The following is a 21,786-nucleotide window of genomic DNA, read 5'->3' as shown; positions in this document are numbered from 1 at the left end:
TCTTCACTCCACTTCATTGCTCTGCTCCTCCGGTGCTTTGTGCCGTGGCTGTGGCTTTGCGGTTTAGTGCGAGTTTTTGTGACGCCGCAGCAGGTGAGGAAGTCTCGCATTCTGGAAGCGGTTCCACAACTACTCGTACGCTTCTAATGAAAGCAACTCCAATGCATTGCCATACATTGTTGCTGTAATTCAAGTAGCAGCTGCTGTTGTTGTTGTTGTTGTTGCACTTGCGTTGGCGGTCGAACTTATTATTTATGAAGGAGAAGAGCTGCCGGGCACTGCTAACGGAATTTAGGGGCGTTGAGACAGTAGTGCCATGCCATATCGTGTATCGTATGTTTGTATGACTTACAACTGTTGCGTTTGCCCGAGTATATACTTAGTTTTATTTTTACTGCAGCCCAAAGGCTTTACTTTGCTAAAAGCTAAGCACTGCTGTCCTGCTGGACTTTAAAAACCCCCTACCAATTAGCCTGATTTGTTTCAGTGTCCTGTCAAAGGTTCTGAGGTGGTTAATGCTATCCTTATTTTATTCCGATGACAAGTGAGAGCATAAAGTATTGAAGAGCATTCAAATATTTTACTGCATGAGTTACAAATGCTTTCTAAGCGGAGGATGATTCGTATGTTTAATTCGGGTATAATATATATAATATAATATTCGATTGTGTTAATAACAAGCTTATGACTTTGATCGGACCATATATTTGTGATATATGAAATATTTGTATATATGAAATATTTTGTGGTTGTGGATTTAAAACATAAAGGAAATAATATGAATACATCATTTGCAGGATATCGGTAATTTATGAAGCGAACACATTATATACTACAAGTATACTACTTATGTGTAGAGAAAATTTGAATTGTATTGGATGCTCGGAGAAGCACGTATAAAGATGGGTTTTGGGATAAATAGGCCATGTGATCAATACGATATAAAATATAATTTTTATTTTAAATGCCGCTACTTGTAATTTAATTTTAGTTTTACCTTCTTTCATGTTTTTCATAAACTAATATTTATAAATAATTAGAATAAATCATCATCATTAAAAACTATGTGTTTTATATTTACAAATTATTATCAGTGCTATTTAAATTATGACGACCATTTTAATAACCATGTATTACATATATTTAATAAAATATATTAATAAATACATTTATAAATCATTAGATAACTCTAAAAACTATGGTTTTTACATTTACAAATTATAATCAGTGCTTTAAGTATTTTTATATTTAAATTATTACGTCCATTTTAATAATAATTTTATTACATTTATTATAAAATTTTGTTCATACATCTTTATTTGTTTTAATATTGTTTTGATTGTTTTTTTTTTTTTAAATACTTCAGTCAATTTCTTATAATTATGACGCAGCAAAGAAATATGTTTTGTTTAAGTAATACTTTTACATTTTAGTTTCAAATCTGTATTCCCATCACTATTTAGTGCTTTATATATATTATATTTTGGTTGTTTATATTATTGGCTTAACATTTCTATTATAATTGCATGAATAACAATTATTATTACACTCTCCTCTCCATTTAGATGTATTAAAAGCATGCTTTTAATCTCAGCTTTTTGTATATCATCATAAGTTATAGAATTTGTTTCATATTTCCTTGAAAATCGGGTATTTGTATTTGCATTTAATAGTTTCTTACAACAATATGAAATTATATCAAAATCGGTTGACTCTATCTTATTGCTGTCATAGGTAAGATTGGTATAAATTTAAATCGACGTTTTATAAAATGTAGCTCGCTTTCTTAATGCCATTATTTTAAATGAATATTTGCTGCTGGAAAGAGGTTGAATGCAGGGTATTCAAAAGACGCGATCGCACAACTCTAACGCTCTATTCATTGTAGTACACCCAATTCTGTTTTTACACGATAGATTTGTTCCACAAACAACCGTGTAAAAAAAGACATTGATATGAACGATATGCAAAAATAAGTGATTGGTTCCTTATCTCTAAAGAAATATATATGCAATTTTTAATTTTCAAACGGTGTTATATCAAAATCGTGTAAAAAAAGAACGTGTAAAAACAGAATTAGGTGTATGATATAATACTCAATGTAGAATTCTTTCAATGCAAATTGTACAAATACAACTAATTCTGCTTTTACACGGCCTTTTCTGCACGATTTTGATTTGAAAATTAATAATGTTATATATGGTTACACGACATTATTCCATTTAGAACGTTTTAAAATAACACATGATCGATGTCTTTTTGTACACGACTTTTCTGGAAGCAGTCTACCGTGTAAAAACAGAATTCTTGATCAACTCGAACTCGAGCTCGACCTGTAGCTAGCATTTCTTGAGTTCTCCTGATTTATTTTCTGTGAACTCAAAGGAACTGTGTGTGTGTGTGTGTGTGTGCGAGTATCCCAGACAAGAGTATTTATACGTCCTGCTTTATAAGACGCCATTGTGGTAGCTCTGTGGGCGCGTGTGTGTGTGTATTGTCCTTATTTTCGTTACTGTTGTTGTCCTAACCCCATTCGCAAATGTAGCGTAACAGAGCCGACTGAGGACTGAAGATATCAGAGGAGAGACTCATGCCACATACATACATACATATACAGGAGTACATGAATCCATATACATCCTATATGTACATATGCCTCAAGGATTGAGGCATTGGGCATTGGACATCTGCCATTGAGCATCTGTTTTTGGGAATGTGACTATGACTCGCACGATATCTGTAAATCTGAAATATTGTCTTTTGCTTCATGTCATTGCAAGTGCAAAGTGCGTGTATTTGTGTTTTGGGGGGATGGGTATAAGGGGGGCTCTGAGCATTGCTGACGCTGCAGTCACAATAGTCAGATAGATAGATACTTGTAGATAGATATACACGTATGTATGTATGTACGGGTATATAGTTAGTAGGAGTATCCGGGCTATGTGCTTCCTCTGTTGTACCGTTTTTGTGTGCGGCTCGTTTGTGGAGATGTTGCTCCTGCTGCTGCAGTTTTTCTCTGTTGCCGCAAATCCCCAGCACGTTGCAGAAGGACAAAAAGGACGCAGGACATTTGGCTGGGTGATATTTTGTCATTTGTGTCACGTTCGCCATTCATGATGATTTCGTTCGTGTGTGCGCCCGCGTATGTGTTTGTGTGTGTGCGTGTGTGTGTGTGAGTGCTGCGCCGGCTTTGGCTTCCAAACTGTCTGTCTATATGTCCTTCTACATATCCCTGCTGCCATTGCGCCCCAAATGTGCGCCATTTTGCCGTTTTTATTTATGGAATGCAGCCACTCTACGCTTGTCTGAAACTTCAGTCCAGTACGTGTTATCCTTTCTGCCCTCGCTCTGTCGCCCCCTCCGCAACGCTTCGCCCCTTTGAGCTTACACAATAATTCCCACGTACGTATATATATATATATGTTTTTTCACTCTCTCTCCCTCACACACACATCCATTCATTCTCTTTCTCACTCTGGGTGGTAAATGTATCCACTTTCGGCATTTTTCGCGCAAGCATAAATTTTCAGCATTTCTCATGCTGTGCAGAACTCACCTACATAGATGGATAAGCGCAGATAGCGTCCGGCCATTTCGTAGGTACGTCGCCCGGACGACAAATGTAACCAGTTTGCTATGCTCTGTCCTGTCCTGTTCTGTCCCGGGTCTGCCCCTGCCCCTGCCTCTGCCTCCGCCTCTGCCTCCGCCTCTGCTTCCGCTTCTGCTCTTGATGTTGCGGGCCAACTAGATGGCTCTGACGTCTAAGTGCACAACGCTGGGAATAAGATGGCAGCGGCAGTAAGCCAGGCAGCAACAGGAGCAGCACGTAGCCAGAAGGAGGGCAATATATCGGTAGAGGCCAGTGATGAGCGACCAATGCCGCTATTCGGGGGTCCTCAACAATCGCCACGAAAATATTTCAAATGAATTAAAGTTTGGACGAACCATTGCTTGGTATGGCTGGAAATAATTCTTTGATTTTCCACTCTTTCCAATTAAACAACAACTATATGAGTAACTAAACTCGACCAAGTAGCGCTGTCTAAATATGAACGCCTTAGGCATAATTCAGCTTCTGCTCAAACCTCTGTCAACTTTCAATATCAATATAGAACACCAATCTACATAGACACAGAATTAAATATTTTTAAGTTGCAATTTGTAATCCAACCAACAAAAATATAAATAAATTCATGGAAATTAAATAATTTTGACAAAACAACTATTAAATTCTGTTTTCACACGGTAGATTGAGAAAGACGTTGATCATACATATACAAAATAAATCGTGCAAAATGGAATAAAGTCGTTTAACCATATATAAAACTTTTAATTTTCAAAAAAAAAAACCGTGTAAAAACATAATTAGTTGTATAAACAATTACAATACATTCTGAAACTAAGTAAGCATAGGTTATAAGCGAAGCTATGAGGCTCTTGCTATTGACCACCATATTATTCATATTGTTCATATTATTCAGCATGTTCTTAAATCAATATTATCTTCAAAAGAGTATAATAATGTATTTACGAACTCAGGCTTCTTCCAGTTTATATTTCGTTCATATTAGTCGAAATGACATTTTTACCCTCATTTTTACAAATTGAGTAAATTTATGGAATTAAATTCGAATTTCTGTAGGCTAGAAAAGTTCTGGCACACAATAATACTGACATAAAAACTAAACCAAGTCAATTCAGAATTATGCTACATTGCTGCTAAGCTGGTTTTATGTAAGCCTCTGCTAATAAGAATCTTTTTCTCAATTCTCATATTAAAGCCTTAGTTTTTGCAGCCAGTCAGTTAGTGTAGCCAAATGATTTTCTTTTAGTTAAATACAATGTTCAAAGCGATGCTAAATATGGTTAGTTACTGCCACTAGAAGCAAACACTAATTTCGCATTACACTACATATTGATTTTTTATTGCTTCTGGGGTTAAACAATTGCAATTCTATTGACGAGTATTCTGGCTGACTCGCAAAATTAAGGTAAATAATATGTCCCTCTTTCAATTAGATTAGATCAAGTTTACTGTATAAAATATTTTAAATATTTTAATGTTGCACTTTAAAATCTCTATTATTTTTAAAGAATTAATTTTTGTTTTTGATTTTTCTTTTACCTCTTTTTTTTTGTGAATGAATATTTATTATTAATACATTTTTAAATAAATAAAAAATAATAAGAACTTAAGTCCATCTGATTCCTAATTTTTTATTATTATTATTTTTCAATTATCGACTTCGTGCATTCAAGTATTTGGATATACTTATTTATTAAGGTCTGTGAAAGGGCCACGATCTGTAGAGTTTAATTATGGTGTCTCTTCAAGCTGTTGGGTTATTTCCGGTCGGCATAGACCTAACACAGCTGGATCTTTATTAGGGGTACTTTTATTGTATCAACTACTGCCAATTAATCCATCTAGCATATAGGTGTTTCCCTGGATCGGGCCAGGCTTACAACTGCTCTCTTAGTGTGTCTCCTAGAGTGCTGGGCTTCCACTCTCTCTAGTGATTTGCGATCCAGCATTCGCTCGGGGTCGGCCATCTCTAGGAATTGGTCAGTGAGTGGGCAGGGAGACTCAAATCAGCCGTGTGTTGTATGTGTGTGTGTGTGTGTGTAGATTTTTTTTAAGCTTAGTTTTGGTGTTATTTTTTATTTTTCTGACATGCTGTTGTCAAGCCCGAGGGAATCGCATTTCATTTTCACACAAACACACACACACACACACACACGCCAACAAATTTATGAATGTCAGGCAGCGGGAAATGCTTTTGACAAAATATTTCAGTTATTTACTTTTTCGTACAACAGCAATAACAATAACAACTACAACAATAACAACAACAACAGCAGCAACACACAGGCGTGGTCATTGTGCGGCCAACTTTTAGGCTAACAAGCAAAGCGGCAGACAGCCGGAAAACCAAACATAAATCTTGCCACATTTATATACAAACATACTGATATGTATGTATAACGCATGTGTATGTGCAACACCTATTCGTGTTGCTGCTGTGGCTGTTGCTGCGGCTACGGCTGTTGTTGTTGTTGTTGCTCGTGCAAACTTTAGACCAACAACAAAATCAGAAACAAGGCAAAAACAAAAAAAAAAAAAACACGCAGAGAAATGAAAACCGAAAAACCAATGAAACTTTATGCATATTAAACTTTTTACATTATTTTTTGCGGGCAGCGAGGAGCAAAAACAACGACACCAACAGCAAGAACGAAACATTAAAAAAATACAAAAATATATATACATATACACGAGTGTATATACCATATAAATGAAAGAAATTATGACGAGCAAAGTGCGCAGCCGACCATTTGGGGAAGGAGATGAGTGGAAGGCGTGGGAAGCGTGGAAACCCCCCATTGTTGTCTACGAATATCTCTGCTTTCAATGGCACTTTCAAGTGCCGACGTGTCAATTACATGCAATAAAAACAATAGCAACAACTAAAGAAAATGTAGGATTTTTTAAATTTCTAAGAAAAAAACAGAATTCTTAAAAAAACAATGATCAGCAATTTTTGCAACATTCTTGTGTAAGACAGCAAACATTTTAAACTGATGGATCAGGTTTCGAAAGAATTGCAATGAAAATGCTGAACTCGGCAGGTAAGACTATGGGCAGGTGTATTGATTGATGTATTGATAATGCTTTACCAGTCTATTCACATCCTCAAACTCAAACTTATGATACTAGTAAAATAAACTTTGTTGTACCAAGCATGCTATGGCTGCTATATGTCATAGATTGCTGATTGTGATACAAATTGTTCAAGATATCTTTAAAAAGATCATTCTTATAGGAGCTATATGACAGATTTTAATAATACTTCAGAATATTGTAAGAAATTATAAGAAATGCTTATATACCAAAACACGCAGATCTTTAAATATCTGGATGTTTTTTTTTGCTCTAAAAAGGCGATTCCAAAGCCATTACTTATATTACGCGCATTCAAAACTATTAAAATCAAAACAACTCGAACACTTAGTTTCCTACTAAAAGTCGCTTGAAGTGCCGGATCTTACAAATGGCGCTGTTACCTGGACAATGGAAGTGGCAGACTCAAGAGATGATGTGGAAGATAGATTATGTAAAAGATAGATTATGAGGAAGATAGGTTATGTGGAAGATAGATGATGTGCCATATAGAAGATATCGAAGAGAGATGATGTGGAAAAGAAATGATGTGGATGATAGATGAAGTGGAAGAGAAATCTTGTGGAATTAAGATGATGTGGAAGAGAGGTATTGTGGAAAAAAGATTATATCAAAGATAGTTGAAGTGCCATATAGAAGATGTTGAAGTGAGATGATGTGAAAGAGAGATGCTGTGAAAGAGAGATGATGTTGAAGATAGATAATGTGGAAAAGAGATAATGTGGAAAAGAGATGATTTGGAAGATAGATAAAGTGGAAGAGAGATCTTAGGGAAAAGTGATGATGTGAAAGGGAGTTGATGTGGAAAAAATATGATATTAAACATAGATTATGTGGAAGACAGAATAGAATATATGGAAAAGAAAAAATACATACCAAAAGGCAATGATTGAAGTTAAGCACTAGGATTGAATGATTCGATAATTCTATATTTACCATAAAAATATAGTATTCTAAGCCAGTGCTTTATTCCAAAACCTATTGTGTTTTTCAATAGATCTGACGTCATAGATGTGTTATTGTTATTAAATGACGAAACGTGTAAACGTATGCATAGGAAGCGAGAGTAGTTTGCGAGCCACACTACTGCTCTAAATACCATTTCGTAGTTTTCAGGCGACAACTGTTCGGTCAGAACAAAAACAGATGTGAAGCCTCATTTCAATTTAGTTCGCTACGCAGTTGGTGTAGCCAGAATAGTTATTTGCAAAATTGTTAGCGATAAGCTTTTATGTTGGACCCTAAGTAAATATATCGGCTCCAAGATATAATACCATTTTTACATTTCATGGATTTTCATTTACCTATGAATGTGGTTTTCTCTTGAATATTTTAGGAAATATAATATTTTAAAAAATAGCCATCTTTAACAAATTTGAACTTTTCACTTTAATAGTAAAATAATTAATAAACTCAACCAAGACGAGAATTTAACAGCTATGGAGGTAATCCTTTCTGGCTAACTGTGTCTTGCAAGCAAAGTTAATCAGTTGTCTGAAATTTCATCTTACATTTTGGGAAATCAAAAAAGGAAACAAAAAAAAATTGAATCATTTGCTTGTCTTTTTGCGTCTCTATTTGCATTTAGAATTCTCTGCTATTTGATCCTTTTCGCTGCACAAATGCAATTTTCTCTAATGCTTTCTGGTTGATTTAGCCTGGAGAGCTATAAGTACTGCTTTTGTTGCTGTTCCTGCTCTTGCAGGAACAACTTATGACAGTTATGGCGATAAGCGTGAGCGTGAAGGGGCAGCAATTTATGCACAAAATGCTCTCAGAATAATTTAGCACAAAGGCCAACAGATACATTTGTAGATCTGCAGATAAAAACACAGGCGTGTGTACAGTAAGCCCCCAGGCAATGTGGTTGACTGGCTCTAGCGTCACATAAAGTTGGTCTCGGCTCAGCTTCTATCAGGGTGCTTACATATTTCTACTTGCGAGTGTAACTCAAAAGCCTGAGAAAACGTTTCATGTTTCCCAATACTACTTTATTGCGGTTTCAATACTGAAGAACGCTTTAGAACGGACGTTTTACAATGGAAAAGAGAGTAAAAGAAAGCAGTAGAACAGTAAAGTCGATCTAATCCGACTCCCGAATACACTGTAGTCATTCATATCCTGCAACAGCCATACCAGATCTACTTAGCATATCTTAATAAACGAACAATTTATCGTACTAAGAGTGATCGGATATATAAAATATATAGCTTGACATGAAGTTAAGTCTAAGTTCGGTGTCCAAGTTTCATGTCCCAGTTTTGAGTGCCTAGCTGTTATGGTTTCTAAGTTCTCGGGGTTCATACAGACAGACGGGACGAACGAATTATAATCGATATATCATTTATTATTTATGTATCGATTTATTATTTCTGTTTGATATTTTTTATACATTTTTTGAAAAACAGTTGAGCTTCATTTCTCAAAAAATTTGTCTGTGATTTAGAAGGATATTCAACTGCAATTGTATGTAATAAATAGTAAGCCATACTGTACATATGTATGTATATACAAACATACATACATACGTAAAAGCATGTGCATGTGCACATATGTGTTTGCAGGAACGGAATTATGTTTGTCGTGATACCCTGAAACTGAAATCAAAGCCAAAGCTGAATCTGAATCTGAAACTGTAGCATAAATAACACAGTTATGTCTAAGTATCTGTATATTTGTGTGTGAATGTGTGTTTGTGTGTTGGCCACGTTGCAGTTATGTCAAAAATATCTGTTGTGTGCCATCAAAGCAACCACACGCAAGGCTGTAGCAACAACAACAACAAAAACAACAAGCAGGCCAGTCAACCAACTAGGAAATTTAAATTTGAATTGTTGACGCAACTAAATAAATGCCCCAGCACTTTGAGGTCACATGCGGTTGGTCGTCGCTTTCTCAGTGTATTTCCGTTTCCGTCTCTCTCTCTCTCTCTCTCTCCCTCTCTCTCTCTGTGTTTGTGTGTGTGTGTGTGTGTTTGAGTGTGCCTGAGTGTGTGTGCGTGTGTGTTCGCTCACAAACAATTGCGGTTTGGCAAAGCGAAATCAAAAATCTGAAGGATACACAAAACTCGAAACGTAAACGAAATTTTTGGATGAACTCGACGCTGACGTTCAATGCTTGACAACACTGCACTTTGGTGCGAAAATTGATTCATATTCATCAGATATTGCACATGGCATATAATAAATAGTGTAATAACAATTCCTTTGGCAATAATACGTTTTCATTCAAACTATTTCAAAATTCGTCAACAGATATTTTCTTAAAATTTCCGCATAGTATCAGAATAAGAAGAATCGAAATTCACGAATTTTACTTTTCTTTTTTCTGAACTTTATGCTGCTTGGGCCTCTCCTGAATTGAATTATTGATTTGTTTTCCAGATATGGATGTATTTATCAATATATGGATTTGGAATAATTGCTGCTTTAAGTTTCGGAGACATTGCTTTTAATATTACACTTAATTCTGTTTTTACACGGTAGATTGGTTGCTAAAAAAGTCGTGTAAAAAAAGACATTGATCAAATGCAGAATGAATCCTGCTAAATGGAAAAGAGAATATAAAATTTGTAATTTTCAAACCGTTTTAAATCAAAACACAATTAAGTGTATTCTCACTTCCTTCCATTTCTACCAAATCGATTCATTTGAAAGACTCTGCACTTTGCGAAACTTTTGTATTCCCTTTCACTTATAAATTATTTTGGTTTTACATGAGAATCCGTTCACTGGTTCCTGATACTGCAGAGCAAACCTATTCCAAGCAAAGGGCAATAAATTAAATCTATAGCCTGTAAAGAAAATCTATCTAGGACTCCTATGTCGGGATCCTTTGGCCTATACTAATACCATGGTGAACTGCTATTGAGTTAATTCCCATTTTGGGATTGATTCTTTTTAAGGCATGGTCTGACATGCAAATAATTTGCACGCAATAGAGTGGAATTTCTCAAATATGCCATGAACATTCTTTAAATTAGAATTCCACACTAAAATATACTATTTTATACCTTTAAGCTGCGAGTTGTAGTTATAGAAGAAAAAACGTGATTTATATTTTAATTTGAAAACAGCAGGTATTTCGAAATGTATGCGTTGTTTGGAAATTTCAACATTTCAGATTTCAACATTGGAAATTTCCACACTTCACGTCTTTTTTTCGTTCATACGAATATCATGGAATCGAAGTTTCTATCTTCGTCGTTCAATAATATTTTGCTGCAATTTATTTGTTCTTCATTTTTTTAACACACTTTTCTTCAGCTTTTATTTAAAATTCAAAAGGAACTTATCAAAATTTGAAACAGTGAACTAGCTGTAAAGCGAGCCTATGTACTTGTATCTATAAATACGGTGGAATGTCGTTTTTGTTTATTTCCTTGTCACCTAGTCATTCGAATTTATTGAGTCCCAGACCACTGTAGGAGCTGGCATAGAAAACGAAGCGGAACCCAAAAACCGGTGCCATGGCATCACATCGCATGGCTTGGCATGGCATGGCATGGAATATGGAATGGAATAGAAAGGCATGGCATGGCATGGCATGGCATGGCATGCATGTCAGAAGTTTGGCGTCTAAACTGAAATGAATGAATGACGTTACGTGAAGTTGACAACATGTCAGAACTGAGAAAAGATACCGTAAATGGACAGGGGCAAAGTTGCAGTTGCAGGCAACCAACAAATCGACCAACCAACCAACCAACCGACCAACCAACCGACCAACCAACCAACCAACCGACCGACCAACTGCCAAACGAACCGTCGAGCGACAGACCGAACTCTGCTATGCTGATGAGACGGACTCGGAGGAGACAGGGCGGCAACGAGAAAGTTGCACGCAAGTGACATTTATGTTGCCAAAACAAACAAACAAAAGCAGCAGAACTAGTGAGTGGGTGTCGAGCCATGAGGACTGAGAGGTCCAGGGATGGAGGGCAGGTGCTGCTACAACGTAAATTAGAAATCACAAATACTAGAAAGTAAGAAAAACATAAAGACAAAAAAAAAACAACAACAAGGAAGAACACGGACTCGTGTGAAAGTCGAATAAATGCGCACTAGCTCCTTGCAATTTCGGAACTAGTTTCAACGGAAAGTACAAAAATATTAATCAGCGTTTTTTTATGTTCTATACATATTTAACAACTGTGATTTATATTAAATTATAATATTATAAAATAGAATAAAGATATTTAACAATATAACGTTATAATTTCAACTTAAGAAAACTGGAAAGCATACGAAAAAGCTGTCCCTTAATGCCTCCGACACGTTGGGGGAATTTTATTTGCCATTTGCCCCGATTCACAGCCATATGTGTTCAGAGACATTATAGACCTAACAAACTAAACTAAACAAATATTATGTGGAGGAGGAAAATTAATTCTACTTAGGAGCTAATTAGAAAAAGTAAGGAGTAAAAAGAGACGGAGGAAAAGAGGAAGGGGGAGAGAGAAACAGGGAAAGTGAAAGATGGAACGAGAAAGACGAACAGAGTAAGAGTGAAATCTTTGAAGCCAGTTTTCTTCACTTTTAATGTAGAATTTCATATTTGCTTAATTGTTAAAATAATAAAATAATACCCTGGCGACAAATTGACAAATTTGGAATTTCAGGAATCAATTAAAAAAACGCTGCATACTTTGCGGGTACACTTTTCGGCAGTGCTGTCTACGCCAAATGTTTTTTTGTCTTATTAAACTAGTATCAGAGCGTACTCTGGCTGCTTTATCTAGTTCTATATAAAATCCAGATCTGAGAGATCTTTTATAGAAATGAATTAAAATGTAATTTTAATATTTTGATGGGCAAACAAATTTATTACATTATAAATATATACAATCAAATTTTATTGGCAAGCAATCGTAGAAGACTTAATTTCGTTGCCTTGAAAGAAAAATTCAAGAGGTTGTCATATAGAAAAGTTCGAAGTTGTGGAAACTCTTCGAGGAACTTAAGATTTGCAAGCATTTGTAATTTGAAATCAAAAAGGGTTGTGGAACTTGTGGAAAATTTTCTTGAAACAAATCTATTGATCACATCTTCTTGTGTGGTACCTGCTCATCTTAACATCCATTTTACTATACTCCCGAAGAATTGTGGCCATGAAATTAAAGAACAATTAAAAACCTTGCAATTTAAGAACCTTCGGATGAACCTCCTCCAGTTTGTTATGAAATTTTGTAGGTTCTGAGCAGCCTTGGAAAAAAATGAAAAATAATAACAATATTCAAAGTAGAGTTCTCCCCAATATCTGTCAATATCTGTTGGCCAAAAAATTGTATGAATGTGAAGGAATTCGCAAGAATATTGAATTGTTATGCAGGAAGCATAAGCATGTCTGGTCGGACAGGCAAATAATTTGCACACAAATCTGACGATCTTTATAGTAAGTATGTTTTGAATACCACTTTATTCCAATTACAACTGACAGCAATTCAATGCAAATACATATTATAAATCTAGAACAAATTGCTTGAGCATGAATTTAGAGGCTACTTGTGAAGTAAGACAAGTTTGTGTGCAAATTATTTGCATGTCAGACCGTAGCTTTAAGCCTTTCATTCTAAGCGAGGCACATCCTTTTCGTGACACTCAAAGACAAACTGGATTTTACCACATTCCACAAAGATCATTTAAATCTCATTTATGGACTCTGTCCGCCGTAACGCTCATAGCAAATATTTTTAAAAAATATTCGAGATCGAAAGTGCTTGCTAAATGCTTGTTAATGGTTCGATTGGAAATGTCTTGGGACCAGTGAGATCTGAATTTCCGCATACTTGCGTATTTGTTGGCTCAAGTATGTAATTCCAAGAAGTGAAGGAAAGCAAACTATGTGTGTGTGTGAGTGTGTGTGTGCTTGTTTGTGTGTATGTGTGAATAGAGAGGGTAACACTTTTGCTGCTTTTTCTTTTTTATGGCGGGTGGGGGGGGGGGGCTGAGAGGGGAGACTTCAGCTCATTGTAGTTGTTGCTATACGCTATTAGTATTGTGGCACTGGGCTCTCCCAACATGCATCCTATGCAACGTCAACAGACACACACACACACACACACACACACACACATATGCATGCATGCAACAACAACAACAACAACAAAAGCAGTAACAACTGAAAAATAAAGGACACACGGATGGACGAACGCCGACGAGCAGCTAAAAAGTATTTTTCCGCAACAAACAAGCAAAAGTGACACACAACAGCTTTTGTTGTTGCTGTTGTTGTTGTTGTTGCAGCTGGCGCCAAGTATGCAACATGCAACATGCACTCGCACTCACACATACACACACACACACACACACGCTCTATGCGCCGCCCACACTGCGCGCTCGCAAATCGTTGTTGTTGCTTGGCTTTGATTTGGTTTGGTTTGGTTTTCGTTTAGAGGTTTTGTGCTCTGTGCTTTGTGCTTTGTTCTCGTTCCTGCGCTCGTTTTCGTTGTATTTTTTCCTCTCCACTTTTCTTTTTGGTGCTCGCTTCGTTTGTTGCGTTGCCGCCGTTGTTGTTTCCTCTTCCTGCCCTCCCCTCCCCTGCCCTGCCCTGCCCAGCCCATTTTTTATTTTGTTTGTTTGTTTTTTTTTTTGGTTTTTTTTTTCAGAGCGTGTTTGCATATCTGGGTGCTGCGATCGCCAAGTGTCGTAGCGGCAACAACAACAACAACAACAACGGCGACTGTTGTCCTGGCCTTGTTTCTGGGCACTGTCTTGCCCCTACCCCGCCTAGCCGCCCTCCCCAACAGCATGCGCTCTGTTGTTTGTTCGTTCGTGACGCTGACACTGACTTCGAGTTGACTAGCTAGTGTAGTTGATAGAGCGCTGGGTGGCCATGGGGTGTACGGGGCGGAGCTGGAACCAGGCACTACTCCTCTCTACAGTGAGAAATGTGACACACGCACCACTCCATTTCTCCAAAATAATGCCGACAACTCCAAGTGCTGGCTATAAGAAGCTCTCTACATAGCTCATCACTACAACAACATGAGGAATGAGGAATAGAGAGAGAGAGAGAGAGAGAGAGAGAGAGAGAAAAGATAGAGAGATATGTGTATATAGAGAGAATCATAAGTCTATCATCAGCGTTCTAAGCTCAGGCGACTTTCCAACATTGTTTGCTGCTTCCTTTAGAACCAACAGTTCTTAACTTCTGAACACTCTTGTGGGCTTGATTTCTAAAATCTTCTTTGCGTTCAGCTTTTTTTTATTTTTATTTTTAGATGAAGCAATGTATTTCCTTTATTATTCCAATTTGTGTTGACAAAGTATTACATTAATGTTAGGCGAAACCTTTTTAATATCAACTCCATTTATTTATAAGCCTTATCCTAGCGTTACAAGTATTTATCAGTTTTTTACTTAATCTATTTTGCCTACTAAACTAAGTGTGTGATTAATATTAAGTTTTAGGTAACGTTAATTTAAATAATGTTTTCTAAGTGTTCTTGAATCTTTAATCGAACTCTTTTTTAATATCCATTTATTTTAGCTTGGAAATATCAATTTTACTGAACATGTCTAGAAGAAGAACGTGTACGCAAAAATGATTGAAACCTGTTTTTTATTACAGGGTAGAAATAAATTTGTTTAAGAAATACGCACACTTGTCTATTAATCTTAGCTCAAAATAAATAAGAATAAGAATTTGTGTACACGTTCACACAAAAAAGATTAAAATGTATAGTTAATTAGAAATATTTTGTGTTCTATTTCTTGGTAGCTATAAATTCTGTTAAGAAATACACATACTTGTACGATTAAGAAGTTAAATTTTAAAAATACATTTTCCTTTAGCTTCTTAACCGGTTAGCCTGACCTAGAGGAATAAAAACCAGTCAAATTTAAAAAACGGTCGATTTTAGGCTAGGTATTTATTTCTCTGGATCTATATTGATTGTAGAAGACTCTGTTCTATCAGTTTTCCGAGGAAAGTGGCTATTTCTAATATACTTTTTATTGTAATGTAATGGGTATCTTTTTCTTCCTTAATCAAAGTTTTTTTTTTAAATAAAAGAATATAAATTTTATAACAATTGAAGAAATAATATTGTTGATGTTAAATATTATTATGATCGCCCTCATCATTAAATTAAAAATGGGCATCAGCTTTAAGTCCAAAATGATAATTTTTTCTGAAATGTTTATTTGATTGGTAACAATTGTGTTTTCTGTAGAATCGCAAACTTAATCCGTGATGGAAGATGGAGCTTCTATAATTTAAAGGCTTGAAGAATTGTAAAATGAAATTCTTCTCATTGATAAGCGTATTTTTTTTATATCTTCAACTCTCTGTTTAAAAACTTTAGAAATTTTTCTATAAGACACAAAAATCAGAATTCGCAAACAGTAAAAGCATTCACATTTTTTTTGTTTGCTGAAATGTTTTCTAAATTCCAAAGCATTGTTTTAAAAAAATAAATAATATGTATATAAGACAATAAATATAAATAAATATAATATATACATTTAATATTTTATACGGGTTTTTTCAGTTCCTCAATGATATAAATATGTGCTGTTTTCCTACTTATTTAACAATATATAGAAATCCTGAATATATTCTCCAACTTAATCATAAATATCGCAACGTTTTCTCACGCGTATTCACTGTATAGTACAATTACAACAACAGTAACAACTGAATGGGCTGGGAGGTGGGGAGAGTCAAGGAGAGTAGAGACGCACACTTGACTCCTGCCACTAAAAGTTCGCGCTTTCACGCTCGCCTTCCTCTCCCCCCTCTCTCTGCTCACATGCTGCAGAAGCCGTAGTGGCAGACGGAGAGAGGGAGACAGAGTGTAGTGGCGAAAGGGATATACGAGTCGGTGGAGGAGAAAGAGGTGCTGGAGACGAAGATATGGCCGGCCGTAGCCGCCATCAGGCAGCCAGGAGGCAGTAAGGCAGACAGGCATATCCTTTGTTTGCGTCTCTGCGCGCATTTGAAGTGCCGTCCTCGTTCTCTTCCTACCCGTTGTAGTCGTCGTCCTGCTGCAAGTTTATGGCGCGCTTTTGTGCTTTCTACTGACTGCTGCTGCTGTTGTTGTTTCTGTTGTTGTTGTTATTGTCCCTGGCCTCAGCGAGTGGGCGTGCTTATCATGCGCTTTCCCACCATTTTCTTGCTACTTGTTTGTTTGCTCATGCGATTTTCTGATAACTGATATTTGTTGGCCCCCGAAGCCTCGCGAAGTCCTCGGACCGGCCATAAAATCTAATGCAAGCACAAGCAGAAGAAGTGCACCCAGCGAGAGATTTAATGGCCTGGTGGGCGGACATCGGGTCGGGTGGTCGTTCGAGCAGGACATTTGTGCGGCGGGTAACATTATTTTGAAATGGATCTGCAAGATATCACAGAGATAAGGCAACTTAGCAGCCAGATAGAAGGCTGGCAAACGCAAGCACAAGTGTGGCTCTCGGCAGCTTTAAAACAATGCCAACGGTGCTTCGACTCGCATTGATTGCTGGCCAGGCACCGTATAAAAAGTTTTTTCTCCCCCCTCCCCCTCTCTGCATAAGCTATAAAATCCTGTTGTCGCAGCGAATCGGAGAGCTGGCACGAACCATGTTGTTTGAGTTGCAATATCTCAGTTGTCCTTTGAATACAATTTTGTGAATATCTCTTCTATTGAGAGGCAGGCAGGATTCAGTAAGTAATCATGATTATGTGACAGGTGAACGCTAATTTAATGAATATTTCAATATACGAATATATCTCATTGCAAGAAAATAAAGAAAGTAAACCAAATATTGCCCAAGTAGCTCATTTAACTAATTTTTTAAAAATATTTTCAATATACATACTCTTATGTAGTTGTCATATTTCCGGAGCATATGGTGTTACTTCTTTCCACTGCTTTTTCAAAATTAAACATGATTAAGATAAATCAGAAAAAGCGAATTTAAAAATTGTTTGTTCGGTTATTTACTGGACACCTACAAGTATTAGGCATATTTGTACTTAGCTTAATAAATTGCTATCCAAGAACCAATTAAACAGAGAATTCTCAAAAACAAGTTGCATATTTCTGTTGTTTATGCATATATAAATACTTTATATAATTTTGGCATTTTAGATAAATATCGAAAGCTATAGTACTTGTCTATATTTGAGAATCAGTGGCACTGCTGACCTAAACCTGTTCACCGTGGAGGAGCAGATTGGAAGGCATACAAGTACAAGTAGATACAGTGACAGGCTTCTGAGTCACCGCAGTTTGCTTGCAAGAGGACTCCTTCCTGCTAGACCTTTGCGAAGACTGAAACGATTAGGTTTTTTCAAAACACTTAGATAAGCATAAGCCACCACTAACTTATTAATCCTCGCGCGGAAGTGCTCGAGGTTGGGTTAAGGTGCTAATCTGAATGCACGGCTTCAATGCTTTGATTAAACAGAAAAAAAAAAAAACTGCTGACAATAAAATGCAAACTACCACCAAGTTTTTTATTAAATGGTCTCGAATGAAGTATGGCATAGTATTATAAATAGACGTTTAATAATTATGCAATCAATTAGTTTTCATATCGTATTGCAAACACTGCGAGTAATCGACTTTCTACACTTAATTCTGTTTTTACACTGTTGTTTTTTACACGATTTTTACATAACACGGTTTGAGAACTATAAATTGTGTATATATTTCTTTAGAGTTAAGGAACCAATCACCTATGTTTGCATACTTATAATCAAGGTTGTTTCTGGAACCAATCTACCGTGTAAAAACAATATTAAGTGTTTAATGATAATAAGCGATCGATTTTGGCGTCAATAAACAATTATTCAAAGTAAATTGTTCATCATGGAAGCCAACGACACACTAAATCAATGAAATTTCAAAGTAATATTATTGATGCAAAAATCAACATTATTGATAGTTTTATTTAAATCTTTACGATGTCATATAATATTCATAAGGCCTGATAGGAGCGCTACTGCTTTTCATCAAAATCGATAGCTAGCGAGAGCAATCGGTGATGAAGTTCTCTCACCTACTTATTAGTACAAGAATATTCTGTAGCATAATTAAAAAGTTCGCACGCTGAGATTTAAGTCGGCCATATACATATTAATGACTGGTCGGGCTAATGGGGCGGGCAGCGAGGTAACGAACAGCAACAACAAATAGCAGCAACAACAACAATGTCTAAGTAGAACAACAGCAAATGAAACGTGCCTAGCCTTTGACATTAACAACATGGCCCAAACTTCAGCCACCGGGTGGCCACAGCACAGCAAAGACAGTGACAAGTGAAACATCAGACAAATGAGCGCACTCACTCACACTCACACATACACACACACACACACACACACACACAAACGCACAAGCACACAAACACACGAACACATGCACAGTTACTCTCTGGCCCCAATGTGAGGCAACAGCAAGCACTTCACAGCTTAACACCCTAATGTGCAATATTTTTGACTGTGTGCGGCACACACAACAACAACAACAACAACAGCAAGAAAGAATACAAAAAGGAAATACGGCAGACAGCGGCACAGAGCAAAGCTTCAAGCCCCAAGCCCCAAGCCCCAAGCTCCATTAACCCCCCGACATTCGTTTGGGGTGTGAAATACTACAAGTATATACTCGCATTTGAGCGTGATTGAAATGGGGGTCGAGCCAAGAGATCACACAGTTTTGATGGCTTGCTTCTCCGCTTTTATCGATTCACAATTCAAATTCAAGCTATATAAAAATAATATTTTTAAAATTATTCATTATCCATTTTAATATTATTAGCTCATTAGTAGTATATGTCCAGCAAACTTTTCCGGCCTTTTTTATATGTCAAGATTTCCAATGTGATTTTAATTTAAAAGATTTTTTGATTTTAACTAAGAAGAAGTATTTTACAATTTCGAGTTAATCGATTTTACTGAGTGAGTTTTTTGATTTCATATTCAGTTCTTATGGGCGAACAAAAATGCCTGCGAACAGTGGAATTGTGTCGAGAAAGTTTCTTGAAAAACAAAAGCAATTGATTGGAAATCAGAAATGGGAACAGGACTGAAAAAAAATCGGTAAAAAAAATCGGAAAATTATATAGCAATTTCTTTATGTGATGTAAAATCTACATACAAACAGTGAGAAAGCTATACTTTGATGACTTTAAGCTAAACTTGAAATATCGAGTTAATTTATTTACCGATGACAGTACTTGTAGAAAATAAAAATATTTCAAAAAATAAAATAACATCACAGAAAAGTTATTAAAAATTCTCATCTATGTACATATATATCCATTTTTCGTGAAAATAACTCGATAGCTGTTCAAAATTATTGTTTGGAAGTTGATTTATCATTCTGGTACTAGTGCGCCTGTGGAATATGCCCCAGGCACATTTTGTTTCAAATTCTACTTTGTCCATCCGATTAAGATTTAGAAAGTAGTCCTTAAAAAACCATATATTTTGGAGGAATCAATTAAAGCAAATAGCTTTAAATTTGGATGCAGCATCAAAAAGATGTATAGAGCTGTTTGACAAGTCTGGTTAGATTCTGGTCTTAATACGCTCCAAGATCGTTGAGTTCATATAGTTAGACGGACGGACGGACTGACGGAAGGAAGGAGAGGGGCGGCTGACTGCATCGAATATGTGTACATACTCGTACAAGTATGTATTTATAAAATAAAATACTTGTTGGTGCCTGTCACGCCCTCTTTTGGGTGTAACATACATTTGAAGTAATCCAGTATGCTCTATTACCCTTTGGGTGTGGGCTATAATGATTGTGTGTTTTATTAGAGTATTGGCCATAACAAAGGGTTAAGCGTAGTCCTTGCTCGGTTTGTTGTCATGCTCGCTGTCGAATGCGAATGTGTGTGCGAAGGCGCGGCGTGGCGCGGCGCGGTGCGTTACCGTTACCGTTGCCGTTGCCATTGCCTAGCGCCAACGTCAGCTTCTGCTTCTGCTTCAGCGTCAGCGTCAGGTTCGCGACGGCGACTGCGACAGCAACAGCGAGCGCTGTCAGCCAGTTGCCAGTCATTCAGAAAGCATCAGCAGAAAACACGCCTGCCTGGCTGCCTGCCTGACGTCTGCCTTTCTGTTTGACTCTGAGCAGGCCAACATCCTGGCAGCCTCGGATCCTGCTACACACGACAATGGCGCTCACACACACACACACACATTTATAAATGTATATGTATATATATATAGCCTCGTTGACTGAGAACGTCGGCGTCATCGTCATTTTATTGTTATTGTCATGTAAAAGCGCAGGCACCCGCGCCCAACCCCCCAACCACCCATCCACTCTTTCCTTCTCTCTCTCTCGCTCTCATTCGCTCGCTCTTTGGCGCTCTGGTCTGTGCGTTAGTGTGTGTGTGTGTGTGGCTGACATGTAGCAGGCTACAACAATGACAACAATAGCAACAACAGCGGAGCCTCAGCTTATTCCCCTTTTTTTGAGTTTCGCATTTTTGTTGCTGTTGCTTCCACACATTTGTTTTTTTTTTGCGTATTTTTTATTGCGCTTGATCTTTGGCTTATTACCATGTCCGTTGAATGCGAAATGCGAACGCTGCTGGAATATAAAATGTACACACACACACACACGGCCACAGACAGGCAGCTTCGGCGACAACGGCTTTTTTTTCTCTCAATGTATGTATGTGTGTGTGTGTATATATTTTTTTGGTTTGCTCCAATGCGTTAAAACGCCAAAGGGGCGTTGAATTTTTTGCTCTTACTATTTTTTTATTTTTATTTTTTTTGTTCAACTGCCTGGCTGCCTAGCTGCCTGGCCTTTGACAATGCTAACGACAGCAAAGACGAGAATCTGCGTTTCTGCTTTAGCTGCTGCTGTTGATGCTCTGGTTGTGGTTGTTGTTGATATTTCTAGGCTTTTGCTTAAAACGTAGGCACAGCAAATGCTTTAAAAAAAGGCTGGCAAAAGTTTGCACAAAAGCGAAAGAAAGAAAGGAAAAAAAACAAAAAGTTGTACAAACAGGAGAACCAACAGTTGACAGAGAGCCAGACAAATGGACAGATGGCAAAGCATTTGACATTTTACCTTGGCAAGGCAACAACTCAACGCAACACACACACACACACACACACATACATCACATTCAGGCACATACATGTATAGATGTGTA

The sequence above is a fragment of the Scaptodrosophila lebanonensis genome, unplaced genomic scaffold, assembly GCF_003285725.1.
Source record: "Scaptodrosophila lebanonensis strain 11010-0011.00,11010-0021.00 unplaced genomic scaffold, SlebRS2 tig00000092-arrow-pilon, whole genome shotgun sequence".
Taxonomy (NCBI): Eukaryota; Metazoa; Arthropoda; class Insecta; order Diptera; family Drosophilidae; genus Scaptodrosophila; species Scaptodrosophila lebanonensis.
This window is presented reverse-complemented; position numbering follows the sequence as displayed.